This window comes from Ursus maritimus, unplaced genomic scaffold (genome assembly GCF_017311325.1).
Source record: "Ursus maritimus isolate PB19 unplaced genomic scaffold, ASM1731132v1 scaffold_6, whole genome shotgun sequence".
Lineage (NCBI taxonomy): Eukaryota > Metazoa > Chordata > Mammalia > Carnivora > Ursidae > Ursus > Ursus maritimus.
The window spans coordinates 10,651,760-10,667,997 of NW_024426774.1; positions in this window are offsets into that span (position 1 = coordinate 10,651,760).

The window sequence follows — 16,238 nt, forward strand, 5'->3', positions numbered from 1 at the left end:
ACCGCGGAGTGTTTCATAATCGCAAACCCCTACAAACATCACAAGATTCCTTTCTTGACCATTGCCTTTTCATTTAAGACTCTGAACTCCCCACCCATGTCCGGCCCAAAGTGTGATTTCTCCTCTCTTTGATGTTCATCCCCCTCTTTCCAAAATGCCCTTTTGTAAAAGCCTGGGTCCACGATTTGTATGTTCGCAAGCCTACCAATACACTTCAACTCTGCCCTAAGAGGGACCCGCTTTTCCCTCAAAGCCAAAAATCTGGTTTCCTCTTTTCATGTGGCCTTTGCTGATGATTGTTCCAAGGCCTTCTTGTCCAGCCCAGGTGCTAACAACTCCAGGAGGGTTCTCAGACTCTCTCCTTGCTCTCCAACCCCAGGCCCACTCTGTTGTTCAGCATTATGGAATCCAGGGCCTTCTCTTGGCCTGAATTTAACTCTCAGGCAGGTAACCCAGTGCCAGGTTTGCATGCACACGGAGAGGGGAGCTGAGCAAGAAGTAAAGATCTGTCACTGAATTGCTTAGTAGTAATGAAGGAGTAGCAAGAGAAGAGAATATAAGAAGGGAAGAAGATACCTACTCTATGCCAGACACTGTGTTAAGTAAGCACTTGAAAGTCACTGACCCATTGAATCAGCACAAGAAGCTAGCAACTACTACATGTGAACACAGTGTTAAGCACTGTATTTATATTTATTTATTTATTTATTTATTTATTTATTTATTTATTTATTTTAGAGAGGGAGAGAGAGAGAGAGGAAGGGGGAAAGGCAGAGGAAGAGGAAGAGAGAGAATCTTAAGCAGGCTCTATGCCCAGCGCAGGAAGCCCAACCTGGGGCTCGATCCCACGACCCTGAGATCATGACCTGAGTCGAAATTAAGAGTCGCATGCTTAACCGACTGCACCACTCAGGCACCCTAACGTGTCAAGCACTTCCAAGTCTTTATCCGTTGACTAATCACAAAGCCCACTTCAAAAAAGTGAAAGCATGTAAGCCATTTCATGAATATCACACAGCTGATGATTGGCTGAAACAAGACCGTCAGCTCTTCCACGCTCATGTCCAATATTTTCTTTCTACCCCTGCTGTCTCCAAATTCAAGCATTGAAGGCAAAATTAATGTTTTGTGGTTGCCCAATGGAAGATGTAACCAACCTTCCACTCAAAATTGGTTCTGATATTGAGACGGATGATGTTAATACCTGTACCAAGACGGTAGGAAAAGATTTATTATTCACATAATGGAACTTTCTAGGGCAAGCAGGACAGGCACCCAAGCTGCTGAGGGATAGCTCAAGTGAAGGAAGGGGAAAGTGGCTTGGTTTATTTCGTGGTTGGGGCCTGGGGTCGGGGTGAAGGCACCGGTGCACAAGGTCCAGAGGCCTCATGGTCTGAATATCCCCCTGGTACAGATGGACGGGGTACAGGCTTTCTTTTCCGTTTGTGCAGATTTGGGGCAAGGGGTGGGGAGCAGAGCTTGAAAGCTCTCGGTGGGTGTACATAAAAAGTGGAGTCAGACTCTAGTTTTTTGCTACGGTAAATGAGCACAATGGGTGGGCAATGGGCTTCCAGGCCGGATTCAGAGAGATCCCCCGGGGAAGTGGTATTTGCCCTGGAGCACTCCTTCCCTGTCCCCAAGCCAGAGTGACAGGGCAGAGAAGCTGTGTATGGTGCTGACACTCCAGAGAGCAGCACCTGTCTCATTCTCTGTGTCTAATGAGTTCACTCAGATGAAAGCACAACACTCAGTCGTAAACAATAATCAACCCCAATCCATCAGGAGCCAAATTACATGTTTGTGTGCACTGAAAGGGCCTCAAGCACACTCTTGCAAGTGGTTGTGTGACATGCCCTCAGCCCAGCATGCGGGAGAACATTCCAGGAACTAGCCTCCAACCAGAACATGAACTGATATTTACTGTAACCTTAGTATATGCCAAGCACTTGAAATACACAATACCATCAATCTGCCTCCATAACCCACACATGTGGCGGTGGGTCAAATCCACCTTTTAGAGTTTAGGGAAGCACAGATCCGGCGGCCGCAGTGCACGGCTCTAGCAGGTGGTATTACCACTGTGTTCTGTGTCTACAGCACCCACTGAGGTGGGGCACTGAACAGCCAGCAGAGCTGCACCCAGGGCCCTGCTCAAGAGATGAAGTAACCTCTCGAGAATACACTTCGGAAACAGCTGTCCTGCAGTCTGAACCCAAGGCTTTCTGATTCTAAAGCCCTTATATGAGCTCTTCCCTAAGATACTAAAACTTCTTCTTAAAAATAGCAGAAAGGAAATTGGGGAGTGGGGGGATTTTTTGTAGTTGTTTTTCCTTAGGGTCTGTCTTCAAAGTTTTCCAGAGGAAAATTCGCATTCCGCCTCGGACTCCCAAGTGGGGCAGTTGCCGAGCAGTACATAAAAGCCTGTGAATTTTTGGGAGGAATCAACCAGGCATTTCAGTGGCATATCGGCCTGCTGTGTTTGGCATTCCTCTGTTCCGAGTTCAGGAGTCATTTTTGGTGAGGGAACAGGGGGATGATGACAAGAATTAGAAATGCTGATGACAACACTCTCATTTAGAAACACCACTCAGACATGGAGGAGAAGAGAGCCAGAAAGGGCATCCTAAAGTGTGTGCTTGGATCTGTACCCTGAAAGCAAGTAGGGAAAGTAACTGACCTTGTGCTAGAGCCTGGGAGGCCTCCCATGGTGCTGCACATGGCTGGGGCGTACACCGTGCCGTGGCTGCTGGGAGGCATACCTTAAGGGGATGAGACCCCAAGATAACCCTCGAGGAGTTGATAACCTTGCCAAGAGTATGGAGAGGAACTGCAGGAGGAGACAGGCAAAGAAGTGGCTTGGGGAGGACGGGCGTGCACTGAGCCTCTGCTCATTACATTTAGTCCCTGGGGTTTTAACAGTGAACAAGCATGGTGAGGGCCTTGCTTCCGGTGTGGAAGACTCAGGGTCCTTACAGGTAGAAAGTATGGCAGGAGAGAGTGAACGGAGAGACGAGAAGAAACGTAAGGATGAGAAGCAGCTTGGCTCCCTACTGGCAGCTTTGAATATGGAGGAAGACCATAAGTTGAGGAATGTGATGGCCTCTAAAAGCTGGAAGGGATAGGAAAATAGATTCTTCCCTAGAGCCTCCAGAAGGAATGCAGCCCTAGCCAAACCTCGGTTTGAGTCCAGCATAGACCCATTTCACACTTCCGACCTACAGAATTGGAAGATAAAGAATTGGCATTAAGTCACTAGGTTTATGAAAAAGTATTATAGCAGCAAGAGAAGACTAATATGTACACTGCAATTAATGTTGGCTGTTCTCACAATTAGTCCAGGAGAAAGTTCCAAAAAGAAGGAAGAGGAAAGCAAAAAGACAACTAAGTTGACACCCACTGACTGGGGAGAAATGATGAGAAAGTGCAGGGTGTACTTGAGAAGCAGCAGATGGCACATGTGCCTTGATGAGGACGTTGATAAGTAGGAGTGTAAAGATGGTGAAGCGAAGGCCATCCAGTGCCAAGCTGACATATGGCGGCACATAATCGAACATTCAGTGCTGAGTGATATTCCAGGTAACCTGTGCCCATTGCAGCTTCCATCTTTCCTTTCCACTATCCCACCTTCTTTCCTGTAAGAAATTAATCTTTCAAGCAATATTTGCCTTTTCCAAGAAAATATCGAAATGCAGAATCAAATTTCTGGAGAGAGATTTCTGAGGACTTCTGGTCTAGGAATGGGGGCCACGAAAGGCCTCACATACATGAGTGAGATACTTCTTCAGTGATCTGATGACAGCAGAACAAGGACTTCACTTATGGGGAAGGTAGAGCCCGGATGAGAACTGTAAGGAGAGCGGTCGTATTTTTGGGCAAGTCCCTTTCCTTCTGTCTCGTCTGTGAAATGGGAATTGCAGTCCTGCTCCTGCTTCCCTAGCAGATGGCTCAGGAGATGAAAGAAGGAAAGAGAAGTGAAGGAACTTTGTAGGAGAGGAGTACAGTACGGCCTCCACCAGCCGTCATTAGTCCATAGGCTCCCAAAAGACAAAGAGGGAGTGGGTCTGTCCTCCGGAGGCCTCAGTGCTGTCTGGTTGCAGGTTTGATCAGATATACACACATCATACATCCTTCCCTTCACTCCTGTTCCTTCTTATCTCATTTTTTCTATTCCCCTTCTAATCAACTGAACACTTTGATCACTATTTTGCCTTCTTGTCAAACAGATCTCTGAAATTCATTTATTTGCAAACTGGTTTTACAACCCAAATTGCTCATGCATAATGTTCAAGCATGTCAGAGGAAGCCTCAGCACCCACCTGGGAAGCATCAGCAGACAGCGAGACTGTTCTTTAAAACTAGGAAGTTCTCCTGGAATAAATATTCATTTTGCATTTTATCCTCTATTTTGAGAAGGGGGAATAGCATCAAAACATTATAAGGTCATTTCATTGGTTACATGTGAATAATAATTTCACAATTAATCCAGAAGATGACTATTCCTAAGATTACACATTCCAAGTAAGTTTCAACGTTTGACTTTTCTTGAGTTCTTCTCTTTACACGTGTCCCAGTTTGATATTTGAGTTGGTTATTTGTAGACAGTAAAAATACACATAGCTTCCACCATGAAAGTGCTTCTGTCATATATAAATGAGGAGTGTTCCTTTTAAACTGTGTGTCCTCTGTTTTCTGATCTGGCGCCCTGAGAAGATACTATGTTGGCCTATTCTGGGCAGGACCAAGCGTGTGAATTTTTTTTTTAAAGATTTTATTTATTTATGTGACAGAGAGACAGCCAGCGAGAGAGGGAACAGAGCAGGCGAGTGAGAGAGGAAGAAGCAGGCTCCCAGCAGAGGAGCCCGATGTGGGACTCGATCCCGGAACGCCGGGATCATGCCCTGAGCCGAAGGCAGACGCTTAACGACTGCGCTACCCAGGCGCCCCAAGCATGTGAATTTTTTAAGAGAGAGGAAAAGTAAGAAAGCCAAAGCTTGTCATGGAAGCTGCCCACTTGGGCAGGACACACACTGGAAAAATTAACTTACTGCAGAGCTGGAGTCTACAAGCACACCCAGCAGGGAACTGGCAGACTCCAAAGGGTGTAGGCATGTAGAGGAGTTTATGATGACCCAGGCACCTACACCTGACCCTGGACTGCTTAGATGGGTCAAGCTGAACACTAAGCATCCAAGAAAGAAGACACCTGTCATGGGACAACCATTCATTCATGGTAGTTCTATTTTTGTCTATTCTTCCCCTCTGGGCATAGCCTGGTCCCACTCAGATGCTCACTGCCACTCTACTGTCAACCAAAATGTGCCCTGGATAGATGAACAGTTATACCTCAAAGTGAAGCAGAATGCACAATCTCAGAAGACTTCTAGTGATCATATGGTTTAATATTCTCATTTTCCTAAGTTCCAGAGAGCCCAGCTGGTGAGGGAGAGGCAAGGCCCCTGACTGCCCAGCACAGCCCGCCATGGAAGCTACCGTGTTGAGTCTTTCTGGGGCTCGGTTTCCTGAATGTCATCTCATCCTCGGAAAGGCAAGGCTTTGTGTCCCAGAGTGGGAAAATTGGAGGGACAAAAGTATGAAGGCTTCCATGGTCTCCCTAAAACCACCCCCATCCCCACTAAAGGCAATTCCCCTGAACAGTTAAGTCAATCAGTGCAAATGGAATAGGTCACTGGAAACATTTTCAACCTTGCATTATTAAGCCAGGAAATGGTGTCATTTCTCTGCATTCAGGATCTTCGAGGAAATCCTGAGAGGGCTCTTTTGCTAAATTGGTATGTGGTTTGCATCTCAGGTTTTCCTTTCATCTGTCACTCACGATTTGGTCATAGTGGCATGGACCCAGCTGGTAATGAACTCGGTCTCGGAGCTTGGGGTCTAGGTTTGTTAAGGAGACATTCACTGCCTCAAGGAAACAATTTTCAGCACTTGCTTCTCCTTTCCTCATCCTCCTGGGACAACCTGGCTCTTCTCAGTGTTAGCTATAACCCAAATCTGCTCCCATCCAGCAAAGGCACAGAGTGTGCAAAGGGGAAGCCATTAAATAAACAAATACACCCCCCACCTTTACTGCCACTGACTGCATACACGCTTTTCTCTATCAGGAAATCTTTGCCAACACATTCCCCATCGTCTTCCCCAGTCTGCCTGGTTAACTTCCACCATAGCCTCCCCACATTGAAGGCTTTCCTGCCCTGATTGCTCAGGCTGGTGCTGGAAGCCCTTCTTCATGCTGTCGCAGCATGTGTGACATTATCTCTTTGTATTAGCATTGATCCGTGAGTTCCGTCCACACAGGAGCCTGGTCTTACTGATCACAGTAACAAATGACTATACTAATCATCCTTATTAGTGTTATGAAGAAGCAAAAAATGAAGAAGAGGGAAGAGAAGAAAAAAATGAAAGAAATAGCAGTGGGGATGCCGCTGGTTCCTAAAGAGGGCCAGAACCAGAGTGCAAGATGCAGACAGAGAGATGGGCCAGTAAACAGTTTCAGAGACACAACAATGTGGCCTGGGCAGGTTCCTTGCCATCATTATAGTGCATGGTGACTGATAGAGCAGGGACTCTTAAATGGTCTGGTCTCTTCATCATCTCAATATCTGCTTTTTGGAGCAGAAATCATCTTTTCCCTTAGCCTCAGGATAGACAAGAATGACTTGAAGCTGGTCCGCTGAACTGGACCCAGAGTACAGAGAGAGTTTAGTCGTCCCGTCTCAAAGTGCGCCATCAGCCCATCTCCACATCCTCCATACACCTGGGCTGTGGACATGACCAGAGTCCTGTCCTCCCCTAAAGGAGTCAGGAAACACAGGAAGATGGAAGGAAAGTTTCTAAAGTACCTTAGGGTAAGGATCCTTCACCTAGAATCTGCCTTCACCTAAAGCCTGCCTACCCCTAAACTGAGCCAGAAGAGGGTCCTCACCTCCTCCACGTCTCCTCAGGAGTCAGTGTGAGTCATTTCTTCTTGGAAAGCTCCTCTGCCATTTTGATGTGTGACCTATCACCCCCTCCATGCACCCCACGTCTATCATTGGATGACCTCTGTGCCAGGTCACTCTGGTGGGGGTTTGGAAGTTGTCCTTGCTTAAATGTCCCCAAGGGGATAGAGATGACTCTGCATGATTAGTACCGTTACCAGTGAATACTTACTCACGGTTTCTAAGTCTTTTGCGTCTTCTATCTCATGTACATTTTCCAACAACCCAAACATGGAGTTTGTCCAAGGTCCAAGAGCTCATAAGACAGGGAAGCCTGACTCTGAATCCCACTCCTGCGCCGTGATCTGGTTGTGACGCCCTCTTAGAAAAGCTACGTTGTATGAGTGACCTGATCTAGACAATGCTAAAGTTCAACTGATGGTATCGTCTGCAGACATGGAGAGCTCTGCTCTAAAGGTATCTTATAGTCCATTCTTTTTTGGCCTGAAAAGCTATGGGAACCACTTAAACTAAAATAGCCTTTTCTTTAAAAGCTAATAATCAGGGGCACCAGGGTGGTTCAGTCGGTTAAGCATCTGCCTTTGGGCCAGGTCGTGATCCCAGGGTCCTGGGATTGAGCCCCTCAGAGCCTGCTTCTCTCTCTCCTCCCTGCTTGTGCTCTCTCTCACTCTCTCTCTCTCAGATAAATAAATAAAATCTTTTTTTTTAAAGCTAATAATCACTAGCTGCAATGAAAGCAGGTAATTGTAATTAAGGACTCGTTAATGTAAAAATGAGATGCCTGCTATCCCATAACCAGCCAATAGCCAGAAATAGATGAGAACATAGCCGATGAGTTTTTCCAAACCTCCAGGGTCAGGATTGGGTACCTCTCTCTAAGACTTGCTAAAATGTTCCAAGAACCTGGCCCCTACTCTTTTCCAAAAACATAATGGAGAGCAGCTTTGCTTGTATGTGTTGTGTAGCCGGTAGCTATGTATCCCATAGATACGAAGCAATAGACACCTACCTGTCAAGAATTCTGATGGAGCACTTCTGCTACCCTAGACTTCAGGATAATGGAAGGCCCCAGACAGCTGGAGCCTGAGCTGGTCCTTAGGCATTGTCTTACTCATCAGGCTCACAGAGAAGTCTGCTGCCCAGAGTTACAGAACAGAGTTAGCTGTGAAACTGGGAGACAGCTCCCAGCTCCACCTTCCAGGCCTCATACTCTTTCTGCTCCACTCTGCTACCCTCAGAGATGAACTCTCTGAAATCAAGGCACTTGTAACTGAATAGATCTTAAATCGAGAATCTGCGGCTGAGCTCTTTGTCTCTCTCAAGATCCTTACCCATGTGAAGATTCAGTCTGGAACTCAGGACAATCCCAAGGCAGAACAAGGAGGCAGAAGTCTTGAGAGTTTTGGGAGACAAATGCTGAACTTCGTTCCCATGTCTTTTAAAATTGGAATGAATTATAATAAAAGTCAACTTCTAAGGTCACAGAATCATTAAGCAAATACAAAAGTGAAAGAGAGAACCCCAGAAGTTGATAAGACACCAAAAAGGAACAGGCAACCTCACCAGGGAACAAACAAAACTCAAGAGATTTGCTGACACTGCTAAAGCTGGACCAGATGAAGAGAAAGGACAAACCATGAGTGCTGGAGAAACTCCAGCCTAACTGGGGCTGAGCCGTCCACAGCTTTGGGGTAAGCCACTTGATTTACTCACGGAGACACACCAGGGCTCTAATACTGTGGGTATTAGTTTAATTCTTGGCACTCACCTGTTCGGCCCCCTGAGGGTTAGACAAGGCTACTGTGACTATCTTCTCTGTCAGAGCAACTTTGAGAAGGAACAGGCTGTGCTGGGAAACTCAGCTGGAAGCCTAGAGACACAATTGCCAAATCACAGGGTTGGATCTGGGCTGGTTTTGGGGCCGTTCCTTCATTTCGCACCCTCAGCTGCGAGATTCCTGCTCCAAGACTCAATGTGCAAGAGCACGCCGTCATGACAGGGCTTAGGAGAAGGTCATGGTCATGCTTGCAGAGTACACTTGGAGATGCAAACACTTCCTAAGACACGGAGTAATAAACAGGTGTGTCTGATCTGGAGTCACGTGACACTAGTTTCCATTCCACTTGAACCTCTCCCGACCTGAGTGGCTTTCTTTGGGCATGCCCTTTGACAACCTCCTATCCCCCACCTGTGCTACATGCATTTTATCCCGGAGATGCTTGGAGATACTGACTGAGATGATTTGTCAAATATTAGCACATCAAATCAATGGCTTGCTTCTCATTTCTTACTGCTTGTTTGTTGCACCTTGTACATACCATCTGCAGAAATGGTAGGCATCACAGGAAAAGTCTGTTCCTATCATCAACCTCCGAAATGTCTACTTTCTAGGCATCCTGGGAACATTTAGTACAGGCTAAAAGAGTTCATTCCCCCACGGGTCCAGCTAATTTTGCCCGCTCCAGCTGTAGCATCCTGCATTTTATTGTATTGATAACACATTGCTCCATATTATGTAAATGTGCATGCTCTTTGCAGACCGGCACTCATTACAAGGCTAAAAAAAAATCACTGCAGTGGTCCTGTCTCCCGGGAGCACATCACATCAGGAGTTTGGTTACTGACCTTTTTATTTGTCTGAACAAATAAAAAAAAGAATTATTCACTTTCTTTTTTAAATATTTGCTTGCCTCCCTTTCAAGATAAATGATATAAATAAAAATATCAGTCACTTGTTTTTATAGCGTGCTTTGGAATTCCACCCGACTCGAGGCCATTCTCCTTCCTGGACTCCAGCTGTTTAACAGTTTTTCTGCCATCCGAGGATAAAACTTGTATTTAAGATGCTGTCTTCTGTAGGTTCAATGCTGGAGAGTGAATCTACTTAAAATTACCATTGAAAGTAATTTCCCCCGTCATGAATTTCCCACGATTCTCCTGTTGCAACTGGCTTAGTTTCAGTTACCTTCATTTTAAATGCTCTAATAATTTTTAAATAAACTTTTCTTCATGTACACTGCAGTACCTGCATGGACCTTATCAATAAGCTGGAAATACATGTAACAAGGGTTATTAATCAATTGAGTCTGTTGTGATTCAATAATTAATAAAAGGAAAAGTACGTGACAGAAGGGATAGATTTTTAATTTTTTTTTTAAGATTTTATTTATTTATTCGACAGAGATAGAGACAGCCAGCGAGAGAGGGAACACAAGCAGGGGGAGTGGGAGAGGAAGAAGCAGGCTCATAGCAGAAGAGCCTGATGTGGGGCTCGATCCCATAACGCCGTTATCACGCCCTGAGCTGAAGGCAGACGCTTAACCGCTGTGCCACGCAGGCGCCCCAGATTTTTAATTTTTTTAATGCCTATGAATTAGTGAGTAAGATTTTAACGGGCTGTTGGATTTGGCACAGAAGAAAAGCAGCTAGCCCATGCTTTCTGAGGTGGCACGGGGAGCTGCGGCAGACCTGGCCTGGGAATCAGGGGGTGTGGTCCCAAATAAGGACGTAGAACAAGTCCTCTACCACGTCCGGCCTGCAGCTCACCCGTCTGTACTCATGAGGCACCAGCAGTAGCTAATATCCCTTAGACTCAAAAATCCTGATACCACAGATTCATAAAATTCCCTAACACACACCCAAAGGAGGAGAGGAGGAACCCGAGATGGGGTTGCCGATTTTTAGTTCTCCAAATAAAAACAAAAAATACCAATTTTAAAAACATGGAAATACTCAGAAAAAATACTCAGAAAAAAACCAATTCTTTTTTTTTTAAAGATTGTATTTATTTATTTGACATAGAGAGACAGCCAGCGAGAGAGGGAACACAAGCAGGAGGAGTGGGAGAGGAAGAAGCAGGCTCCTAGTGGAGGAGCCTGATGTGGGGCTCGAACCCAGAACGCTGGGATCACGCCCTGAGCTGAAGGCAGACACTTAACCACTGTGCCACCCAGGCGTCCCAAGAAAAAAACTAATTCTTTAATGTCCTCTAATTGAGTTTATGAAAAAATTACTAGTTTTTTCCAATGTATTAAGAACTGATGAAAATGTCCTCATGCATCAGGACCCAAATATGACTGAGGCCAGAGCATCTCTAAATGCCATTTGAATACTGCAGTTCTTTGACGTTTCATAGTACTAGCAGATCTGCAAGATCCCTTTTTGTTCTAGAATTCTGTGGAATTCTAGAGTTTGAGATGCTGCAAACCCATATTTTTTACAGTGTTTTAAAAATGGATTTCCTTAACTGAATGCTTTGTTTACAAAAGGTTGATAACACCAGCTTTAAATGGGAAGGTCACCTCATATTTTTACACTTTAGTCAAATGATTAACTCGATAAAGCAACTTCAAAGTCTTCAGTACATTTGCACTGCATGTACTTGGCTATTATGCCCCCAAAGTTGTGTTCTTATGAAAATGTGCTTGACACAATTATATTCTCTTAAATTTACTTCTTTTAGTTTTTTTTATTTTTCATGGGATATTTATATGGAAACACAATATATTATCGAACTGTGAAATGTCATGTATTTTCTCAAAGTTAGAAAAAGAAAATTACAAATGTGTGCCTTGCATTAAAGGTCCATATTTCCATGCTGTCCCCTGTAAAATAGAGGAAAAAAGTACTGTGGTCCCCTACTGCTTGAGGTGGCTGTGAGGCTCACATGAGATAGTCATCTGAAATACTTTTGTGATCTAGGGTGTTGTAAATTATCTTCATTATGTAAAAAAATGCATAAAGTCATAGGTAACTTTGATATCATTTGTTGAAAAGAGTGCATGTCACTACAGTATTCTAATACTTTATAAATATTAACTGAATCAATTTTAAAATAACTCATCAAAGGTTTTTGGAAGAACAAATGGGGTTGTAGTTCTCTTATCCTTAAGTGTGTAGAAAATAACTTTGTTACATGAGAGGAATACTCTGAAGATCAAGTTTATAGGAGAATGTAGCATCTTTCAAGAATAATTAAATCAAATGAGTCAAAGTAAAATAGGATATAAATGAACCCTATTATAGGCAAACGTGTTAGAGAATTCATGCTACATGGATTTACTAAATAACCATTCTAGTAATCTAGCTATTTCTTAGTGCCTACCTTAAATTAAGATGTCCTAGAAACATGATGCAATCTAACTGGAAAGACTAAATCTGTTTTGACTCTGCTTGGAAACTATAAGAAATAGTGTTTTTTGTTTGTTTTACATTTGTGAGAAGAAAAATGACCTGAGATCACAGAATATCAGTACAGCAGAGATGGGTAAGAATCCTAGGAATTATCCAGTTTGGGAGGCAAGTATGGTCTATGCAAATGACTGGCAATCCTGGTCCCAAACTGGTAGAGAAGGACAATGAAGAGTCCTCCGGGCTTCTCAGAAGGGAGACGTGAAATTGTTGTTCATTTAAATAACAGATGTGTTTGGATTTTTATAACGTATCGGATACTGTACTTGACAAAGCTCACAGTGGCAAAGATGACAACAACCCCTGCCCTCAGAGAGCAGGCAGATCATTACGGTGAAATGTGACACTTCCCACGGGAAGGGAAACAGCATGGGTTAAAGGCACGTGTCAGGAGCATCTAAACTAATCCAGAGCATTGAGGGGCCCTCACTGAAGGACTTCACCTAAAATGTGACTTTAAGAAAATTCTAGCTGCAAGACAGACAGGTTGTAGGGTGTTCCAAGAAGCAGAGAAGAAGGCAATGCTAAGGCAGAGAGAAGCCTGGTCGTGCAAGTGCTAAGAGTCATGCAAAAGCCCACAGTAGAGAATAAGAGAGCAGTCCCAGCCACATGGCGGTGGCCACATGTAGCAGGAATGAAGAAAGCTATTTAGTAAACAAGACATCTCTACAGTTACTCTTCTTTATTCTAGAGGAATAACACAATTCATGCCTGGAGCAATTGATTTTTTGGTCTTTTTTTTAGAAACATGATGGATCTATTGCTTGAGAAAGAAGAGGAACTATGGTTGTAGCCTGATGTGGGAAGGGAGGAGGAGCAAAGAGAGGTGAACTGCCCTCTATAAGAGACTTCCAGTTTCATGGACAGCCCAGACGAAGGCACGAGGAGGACAATTAAATCACAGATTAAGATAGTAAGAGGTGAGGAGAGTCTTCTATGAGTGAGACAGAGAAGTGGGGAGTGAGGACAAGTAACTTTTATGACAGCAGAACTAATGAGCAATTTCAACATATTCCAAGCACTCCGTGGGAATCTCTAACTGCCACCCACCCTGCTTCAAGACCAGTTATGGTCTTGTATTCAAGTTCTTTGGAAGAAAATAAAAACAGGGGCAGCCCTCCAGAATGAAGCCTAATATTTAGGAAGCATCCAGCAATCCTCTGAGGTGAGAAGTAGAACCATCAGGAATTCAATGGGAAAGGGAATAAGAAAAAAATCCTAACCACGCTCCCCAAAGGAACTCAGAGATACAAGGAGGAAGATAGTTTTCATGTGGAATGGGGATTCCAGCCATGCTTGTTTAAATGTTAAACTGACAGTATGATTCAAGAATGTTAGATGCCTTGGGACCCCCACATGGCAGGCACTCATGTTTCCCATATTAAGGAGTCTGGACTAAATCCTAATGGAGAGGTGAAGCCAAGGAAGAGATTTCCAGTAGGTGAGAACATGCACATTCTGAGTAAATGAAAGGCAGGACAGAGTCAGGAGGGCAGCACTGAAGAGACGACTGGGTGTGGCAAAGCTAGGGGCAGGAGGACTTGTCTTAAAGTCATTTCAGTAATCCAAATAAAAGCAGCAAAAATCTGTGTGTCTGGGGGGGTGGGGGTGGTTGGCAGGAGCTGTAGAGATATAAGATAGTGGCCAGATAACAGAAATAGGACCTTATGAATCTGTATCCATTGAAGAATCTAGAATGAGACCCAGATCTGTGTTTAGGGCAGCCGGGCAGATGCTGGTGCTGGAAACAGGAGGCAGACAGGTTGGGGAGGTACTAAGAAATTCCATTCTAAACATGTTGGGTTATGATGCCTACGATATATTCAAGTGAGAGATCTACCAAGTGGCTAGTTAGATTTATAAAGCAGGAGTTCAGAAGATAGGATGGTATGGAGAAGAAAGATCTGAGAGTATCACCAGGTAGAAGCCAAAACAAGAAGAAACACACACACACCCACACACAAAACCAAACAAAAATAAACCAGAGAACTTTATAAGATTAACTCAAAAGGGTATGTCGAATATGAAGGGAAAGGGGTCTTGAAGAAAAAACAAACAAACAAACAGAAACATAGAAAGGGTAGCCTGAATAAGATATTGATTAAAAGGGTTCAAAGGAAAAGAAGAAAACAAGAATGTAAATTCCAGGCAAAGGAATCGAGAGCTTCCAAAGCAAGAAAGGGGTCTTCTTGGCCAAATGCTGCTAAGAGATCAGATGACAAAAAATATGAGGAATACACACGTGCATTTTATTCCAAGAAGATGACTGAAGACTTGGGCAAGAATAGTTTCTGTTAGTCTGATGTCTTCATGCAGGCATGCGTGGGAAAGTGGAGAGAGACTCTAGAAAATTCTGCCCAGACATTTGGCTGGAGCAGGAAGAGAAACACTGGCAGCAGCCAGGTTAGAAGCTGAACTGAGTACAGAAAGTCTTGAGAATGTGTAAGAGTTGAGGAGAAGGTTCTGTCAAAGAGAAAGGTTTATGAGTTAGACCCCTCCCTTCAGGGGTGAGGTCATGAGAAAATAGGAACCAGAGAGGGGAGCCTAGAGCAGAGCTTTAAGGACATAAGAGACAGAGACAAGGACAGACTGAAAATGAGCTGAAACCCTACTTTTTGGATGAACAGAAGAAGCTACTTTCCCAGGGGTAAGCCATCAAAAAGTAGGACTTGGACCCTTCACCCCCTTTAAAATTTTTCATGTGAAGAGCATATAAAACATACATTAAAGGGAGCCCTTGCGGCACCACCACATTGCCAGTGCCTTAGAAACCACCCATTAGCGCCCTGCCCGCTGTGTTGTCCGTCTCCACCCCCACCTTTCTATTTCTCCCACCTGTCCTATGTTAAGTTTGTTCTTCTCACGTCCTTTAAGTTGGTTATTTCATTGCATTTTTTTCTTCTGCTGGCTTGGAGGTTATATGCTCCATTATAATTATTTTAGTCATTTTCCTAAAAATTACAATTTGCATGCCTGAATCACCAAAGTGTAGAATTAATCACTACATGTACCATCCTCTCAGAGGTTCAAGAATCCTCTTGCCCTGTGCGCCGTGAAAGGGGTACCTTACAGAGCATCGCTGAATATCTTTACTTATATTTGCAGGACACCTTTTCCCACCCTTTGACTTTAAACCTACCTGTAAAGTTATTTGGGGTTTTTAAAGATTTTATTTATTTGAGAGAGAGGGAGAAAGTGCACGCATGGGAGATAGAGCACAAGTGCGAAGGAGGGGCAGAGGGAGAGGGAGAAGAAGACTGACTGCTGAGCAGGGAGCCCACGGGGACTTCATTCCAGGATCCTGGGATCATGACCTGAGCCGAAGGCAGATGCTTAACCAACTGAGCCACCCAGGTGCCCTTATATGGTTATGTTTTAAGTGAATTTCTTGCAGATGCATAAAGTTAGGTCCTGTTTTTTATCCACTCGACCAACCTGTCTTTTAATCTGTATTTAGACCATTAATGTTTACATTAAATATTGATTCGTTAGGGCTTAAATCTGCCCTTTTATTTGCTTTCTGCTTGTTCTGCTTTTCATTTCTGTGTCACCTTTTTCTTGCCTTCCAGTGGGTTACTGGAATATTTTGTTAATCTCATTTTGATTTTTTTAAAATACCACTTTGAATAGTATTTTTCATGGTTATCTAGGAATTATAATACACATATATAACACATTAGAGTCTCTATATGTCTCTATATGGACATTTTCCCATTTAAGTAAAATACAGAAATCTTAGTTCCGTATAGGTCCCTTTACTCATTCTCCTTTAAAATATAAATGACTGGGGCACCTGGGTGGCTCAGTCAGTTAAGCATCTGCCTCCGGCTCAGCCAGGAGCCTGCTTCTCCCTCTCCCTCTACCCCTCCCCCCGGGGCTCAAGCTCTCTCACTTGGGCTCTCTCTCTCTCCCTCTCAAATAAATAAATTAAATATATTTATATAAATGACATTTCCTCCACATACACTGAGCCCCAGATCAGATGTTAGAATTTTTGTTTCAACCAAACATAATTTTTAAAAATTCACATAGAAAAGGATTGCCTATTGTATTTTCTCTAAGTTTACATGTTTCATCGTTCTTCTTTCTTCT